The sequence below is a fragment of the Psammomys obesus genome, unplaced genomic scaffold, assembly GCF_907164565.1.
Source record: "Psammomys obesus unplaced genomic scaffold, mPsaObe1.curated_primary_1811, whole genome shotgun sequence".
NCBI lineage: Eukaryota > Metazoa > Chordata > Mammalia > Rodentia > Muridae > Psammomys > Psammomys obesus.
Genome location: NW_026585895.1, coordinates 41,686,018 through 41,693,245, shown reverse-complemented (window position 1 = coordinate 41,693,245; position 7,228 = coordinate 41,686,018). Strand labels below are relative to the sequence as shown.

Sequence of the window (7,228 nt, the reverse complement as noted above, 5' to 3'; positions counted from 1 at the left end):
CATCAGGGAGATGCAAATCAAAACAACCCTGAGATTTCACCTTACACCCATCAGAATGGCCAAGATGAAAATCTCAAGGGACAACACATGCTGGAGAGGTTGTGGAGAAAGGGGAACCCTTCTCCACTGCTGGTGGGAATGTAAACTGGTACAACCACTCTGGAAATCAATCTGGCGCTTTCTCAGACAACTAGGAATAGCGCTTCCTCAAGATCCAGCCATACCACTCCTAGGCATATACCCAAAAGAGGCGCAAGTACACAAAAAGGACATTTGCTCAACCATGTTTGTAGCAGCTTTATTTGTAATATCCAGAAGCTGCAAACAACCCAGATGCCCCTCAACTGAAGAATGGATGCAGAAACTGTGGTACATCTATACAATGGAGTATTACTCAGCAATGAAAAATAAGGAAATCATGAAATTTGCAGGTAAATGGTGGGACCTGGAAAGGATCATCCTGAGTGAGTTGTCCCAGAAGCAAAAAGACACTCACGGTATATACTCACTCATATAAACATACAATATAGAATAAACCCACTAAAATCTGTACATCTAAACAAACTATGCAAAAGAGAGGACCCTAACTAAAATGTTCAATCCCCATCCTGAAAGGCAAAGAGGATGGACATCAGAAGAAAAAGAAAAGAGGAAACAACCTCGGAACTTGCTACAGAGGGCCTCTGAAAGCCAGAAGAAAACAGGAAACAACCTTGAAACCTGCCACAGAGGGCCTCTGAAAGCTTCTGCAGTATAGACTGTCAAAGCATATGCTGAGCCTGATGGCCAACTGATGGGCAGAGTGAATGGAATTTTATGTAAGAAGTGGGAAATAGTAAGAGCTGGAGGGGACGGGAACTCCACAAGCAGAGCAACAGAACAAGATAATTTGAACACAGGGAACTTCCCAGAGACTCATACTCCAACCAAGGACTATTGGTGGAGATGACCTGGAACCCCTGCACAGGTGTAGCCCATGGCAGTTCAGTGTCCAAGTGGGTTACATAGTAATGGGAAGAGGGACTGCCTCTGACATAATCTGATTGGCCTGCTCGTTGATCACTTCCCCCTGGGGGGGGAGCAGCCTTACCAGGCCACAGTAGAGGACAATGCAGCCACTTTTGATGAGAACGGATAGACTAAGATTAGAAAGAGGAGACCCTCCCCTATCAGTGGACTTGGGGAGTGGCATGCATGCAGAAAGGGGAGCGAGGGTGGGATTGGCAGGGGAGGAGGGAAGGGCTTATGGGGGGATACAAAATGAATAAAGTGTAATTAATAAAAAATTTAAAAAAATATTTATCATAATTTATTATCCAAGTTATTATAACTTACCTGGATTAAAATAGTAAAAAAATTCAAGGGAAATACATAAGCATTTTATTTACAAATTTTATGTTTTAATCACAACTTTGTAATGTTCCTCATAGTCTTGGTATGAATATGAATAAATATCTTTTATTAGTAGAAAAAAAAAGAATAAAAAAAGTGATAAATCAATAAAATTTAAGTTTCCAGTATAAGTAAATCCAGTCAGTTCCTAGTTTGTTCCAATCAATTCCAGTTAGTCTCTGGTTATGATTTAATTTTTTTTAATTTGTTTTTTTTTTTTTTGTTTGTTTTGTTTTCTTTTGTTTCGTTTTCTGCTTCTGGACTTTTGTCATGTGCTTTGTAACATGTGTCCTCACTTGTCTTTTCTTAATTTAAAGTTGTTTTTGGTGTTTGTGTGTGTGAACATGTTGTTCATTTTCCTTCTTCTGATCTCACAATGTTTTTTTTGATTAGTGTTAGTTCATATTTTCAGGGTAGGTTTGGAGATATTTAGAAATACTTTGTAAAACCCCGTATGGTCATTGAATCACACCTCAGAACCTCACTGCCATGTCTGACCTTATGAGGCTCCCTGAGAACAATTAAGGATCTCTGCTGTTGTTAGGCATTGCCGGGCAACGATAAAAACATTTACAGAATTAGTGCTACAACAGTCAGCAAAATCATTTTGCTTTGTTATAGATATAGTTGAACAATATGTGATGCTGTAAGGTCCCTTTCCTCACACTCAGACAATATTTCTGCTTCTGTCAATGACAGAAAGTGTCTAACACACCTTCATGCCCTACTTAAGCAGATTGAGGACTTTACAGTGAAACATTCCTTAATATCATACTATGTAGTAGAAATTTCTAAGCACTGGGGAATAAGAGGCAGAATGACCTCTTTAATGACCTCTCAAGTGCATTTAATACATGTGGGCATAAAAATATTAGGACAGAGTTGTTTCACAATTATAGTAAAGAGTGCCTGGTAATTGGAGGAATTGTTAAGGAAATTCGTCCTCACTTGAACCTGAAACTTATCTTTATAATTAGTTCATAAATTCCTTGTGAAATGCAGCCTGGTCTTTCAGATTTCAGGACACAGCAAGAGTTAACTGCATGTTATGACTGTGTAGGAAAATTGTTGTTTCAGGCCTTTGTAATCATGTGAGTATCAAACTGACTCCATTATATTGTGTATACAGGATACGTGTCTAGTCTTTCATGAAAGTGATGTGAGTAGAATAAGGACTCTGTTCTCTAGTAGGATGCAGATTAGCATCTTCTCAAAGAACTGGTATGTGGAGTCTTAAGAAACCAAACCCTAGAAACAGGTTGCTTACATCCAAATTCCAAGTCTTCCCATGAATGTGTGAACCTAGGTAATCTTTTTTTAATTAAATTTTTATTTTTTATATTAATTACATTTTACTCACTTTGTATCCCAGCCACAGCTCCCCCCCCCATTCCCGCCCAATCCTACCCTCCCTCCCTCATCTCTTCCCATGTCCCTCTCCCAGTCCACTGATAGGGGAGGTCCTTCTCCCCTTCCATCTGACCCTAGCTTATCAGGCCTAATCAGGAATGGCTGCATTGTCCTCCTCTGTGTCCTGGCAAGGCTCCTCCTCCCACAGGAGGAGGTGATCAAAGAGTCAGCCACTGAGTTCAAGTCAGAGACAGTCCCTGTTCCCCTTACTAGGGTACCCACTTGGATACTGAGCTGCCATGGGCTACATCTGAGCAGGGGTTCTAGATTATCTGGGTTATATCCATGAATGGTCCTTGGTTGGAGTATTAGTTTCACAAAGACCCCTGTGCCCAGATTTTTTGGTTCTTTTCTTGTGGAACTCCTGTCCTCTCCAGGTCTTACTATTTCTCACTTCTTTCATAAGATTCCCTGCACTCTGCCCAAAATTTGGTTATGAGTCTCAGCATCTGCTTTGATACACTGATGGTTAGAGTGTTTCAGAGTCCCTCTGTGTTAGGCTCCTATCCTGTTTCCTGTTTTCTCGTTCTTCCAATGTCCATCCCATTTGTCTTTCTGAGTGAGGATTGATCATCTTACCCAGGGTCCTCTTTCTTGCTTAGCTTCTTTAGGTGTACAAATTTTAGTATGTTTATCCTATGTTATATGTCTAATATCCACTTGTAAGTGAGCATATGCTGTGTGTCTTTCTGCTTCTGGGATACCTCACTCAGGATGATCTTTCCTAGATTCCACCATTTGCCTACAAATTTCATAATTTCCTTGTTTTTAATTGCTGAATAGTAGTCCATTGTGTAATGTACCACAGTTTCTGTATCCATTCTTCAGTTGAGGGACATTTGGGTTGTTTCCAGAACCTAGGTAATCATAATGAGCCTAAAATTTATCAAATGTTGAAAAATCAATAGGAACTTCAAATTTTATATCGCCCCAACAAAAAGTGTAGAAACTAATACTCAAAACTAATTTAGAAGATAAATAACATGCTAGTGAGTATTCAGCAATATACTCATCCAACACCTTACATATGGCGTATATGCATACATATGCTTTTGTTTTACTAATGCTGATATACTGGTTTACTTGTAATATCAGATTATCCATGCACAACTATACTATACTCCTGTATCTATGTACATTCATCAGTTGACTTCCCAAATAAAAAACTCATTAGAAAGAACAATATTTTAAAAAAATCCCTATTGTATTGAAAGAGGTACCATTCAAGTTAGCATAAATTCTAAGAGGATCTCCTGCTAGTTTCTGAAGGAAAAGCATCTTCTTCTTTGTATATATAAGAAAGATTTAGTATACATGTATTTTTCAAATTTGTCAGTAAGTTTTTTATAATCAAAATGAATATTTACTTTTGTAATTTACCTCCAAGATATTACCTGCATAAAATATTTGTTTGTCATAATTAATATGGGAATAAATTCACAAATAAAAATGTTTACAGTTCTTAATTGTGCCAGATAATAAACAATCTTTATCCAAGATCACAAAAACTTTCTTAGCCCCAAATAGTACCTATTGTGTAATTACACCATGTATAAATATTCAAAAGAACATCTGCCTGTAACCATAACAACAGACTCTGTAGTCTTTAAGAAATGGTTGTTTGAAATTAAATTACAAGCATCACAGGTTTATTGGGTTTTTTTTTTTTAGAATTTATGAGAAACTTCTTTCTCATAAATTTAGCTCTAAATCTGAATTGTAAAAATAATTATTTGTGTTCATTTCTTGCCTAAATAGATATATTAAATAGATATATTAAAATCAAATCTTTAAAATTTAAAAGTTAATAACAGAGTATTTCAATGTAACTGCAAAGTTTAGTTAAATGTTTATTTGCTTTGCACACAAAATTAGAAATTGATTTTTATCTTGGCATTATCTTGGCATTATCTCATTTCCTCACAGAAAGCATTCTTTCTTTATGAGTGAATTTGTTGAAACATGCAGGTCATTTCCAGTTCAAATATGTATCCACTTTTGAGAAGTTATGGATACATGTCTGAAGAACTGTGACATCACACTTTCTCTTATTATCCTGTAAGTTTTACAAACACTGTGGTCCTTAAGCTAAAGATACACACTTTCTAGATGAAAAGGGAAGGCATTTACAATAAAAGGCAGTTGTATAATCTTCAGTGCTCAGTATTTGTTGTCTACTTAGATACATTTAGGAAATAATTCACACGGAAAAGATTGTTGATGTCTTTGGAAAACAATGATATTATTACAGCTGGATAAACATAAGATATGAAAACTCTCATCTCAGCTGGTCTACAAGCCAGTCATTCTTTCCACTGTGTATGTTTCTTCTTGTATTTCCCATGTTCTCAGAAGAATTGGCATAAGCTAAAATACATATGCATAAAATAATCTTAATCCTCATTCAGAAGGACAAACAGGATAGTCATCAGAAATGGGAGAAGACAGGAGTCTACCACATAGGGCTCTGAAAGACTCTACTAGGCAAGATATCAAAGCTGATTCAGAGACTTATAGCCAAACTTTGGGCAGAGTGCAGGGAATGTTATGGAAGAGGGAGACAGAAAGAAGGGGACAGGAGTTCCACAAGGAAACCAACAAGGCCAAAAATGTGGGCCCAGAGTGTCCTGCAGAGACCAATGAATCAACCAAGAACCATACGTGGAGAGGACCTATACCCCAGCTTATATGCAGCCCATAGGCAGGTCAGTCTCCATGGGGTTCCCCAGTAAGTGGAACAGGGGCAATCTCCTGCATGAGCTCGATTATCTGCTCTTTGATCACCTCCACCTGGCAGAGTGGCCTTACTAGACCACAGAGAAAGAAAATCTGAGAGGCTGTGATTACACCTGATAGGCTAGGGTCAGATAGTAGGGGAGGAGGATGTCCCCTATCAGTGAACTAATGGAGGGGTATAGGAGAAGAAGAAGGAGGGAGGGTGGGACAAGCAGGAGATGAAGGAGGGGGCTACAGCTGGACACATGGTGAATAAAGTGTAATAAATAAATAATAATAAAATTTAAAAAATTGTTTGCATCATCATCACATTTATTGGTAAAATGGATACAGATACAGGGTATGAAATGTGTCTTTTACATGCACTCATTATATTTTTCAAATTAAGAATAACACATGCTATTATTTGTAGGTAGCTAATAGATCATTATGAAAAATAGCTAAAATATGTATTTTTAGACATAAAGTATGGAGCTAAAGCTATTGATCACTGGAAGAGTATATTTGAGGTGTGAACTTGAAACAACAGTACATGCTTGCAATTATTTAGGTAGTGTATTACAAATTCATCATTACACTATTCCTTTTATTAAAGAGAGTTTAACTATTCTGATGGAAATATGCAAGACTGTGTGCCTTAAGCTTTTTCTTTTTATTTTGTTTTGTTGATTCCTGGAAAACACACTCTTAAGCTATGGTTGTTTTTCTATGAAAGAAGGGGAATATAAAAGGACTTCAAGGTGACAGCAGCTCCACACGAAGACCAAAAAAAAAATCCAAAAAACTGGGTTCATAGGGGACTTCAGACACCAATGAGTCAACCAAAGGCCTTGCATAGAGAGGACCCTGCTCAGATGTAGCCCATAGGTAGCTCAGTCTCCATGTGGGTTTCCTAGAGAAGGGAGAAGAGACAGTCTCTGACATGAACTTGGTTGCCTGCTCTTTGATAACTTCTCCTTGGTGGGGCAACATAGTCAGCCCACAGAGGAAGTGGATGAAGGCAGCCCTGATGGTTCCTTATAGACTAGGGTCAGAAAATAGGGGAGGAGGATGTTCCCTATCAGTGGACTAAGAAAGAGGGAAAGGGAGGAGGAGGAAGGAGGCTGGGACCTGGAAGAGATTTGAGAGGGGGCTACAACTGGGATACAAAGTGAGTAACTTGTGACAGAAGAAGGAGGAGGACAAGAAAACTCGAATGTGATGTTGTATAAAAAAAAAAAACTTATTCTTACTTACAAATGTCATGAAAATAGTCACATCTTCCTCTAAGACATATTTAAAAAGCAACCTCAAAATGCCTCTTCCAAGTTTAGTTGTTTCATTGCATTAAGCATCTCAGTGATCCCAAGGTCAGTTCTTGATTTATTTTTTACCAAATGTCAGGAAAGAATTCACACCTTTCTAGAAAATAGGTTGGCCACAATGGCATATTTAAATCACATGCCAATTACAGTAGTGATATGATGTATAAAGGCTTAATAGTATTTTTATTAAATAAGTTTATAAACATAACCTTGTAAGTTCATATAAGTTTAGATGGCATCTCTGAATAATTATCATCATGTAACTATATTGTGTGAAGGAATGGCATTCTATTCCTGAAGCTCTTCTTACAACTGATAAAATACAAATTGTTTATATCCTCATTCTGGGGAAGCAGAAAAACTGTTAAAAATGGCAATATTGAATT

General features: G+C 37.5%; 1 protein-coding gene across 1 annotated transcript in view; it reads right to left on the bottom strand.

Annotated features, from left to right (window-relative positions):
* The window catches only part of Lrp1b (LDL receptor related protein 1B), a 2,073,786-nt gene that overhangs the window by 263,461 nt on the left and 1,803,097 nt on the right, over positions 1-7,228 (bottom strand). The window lies entirely within an intron of this gene.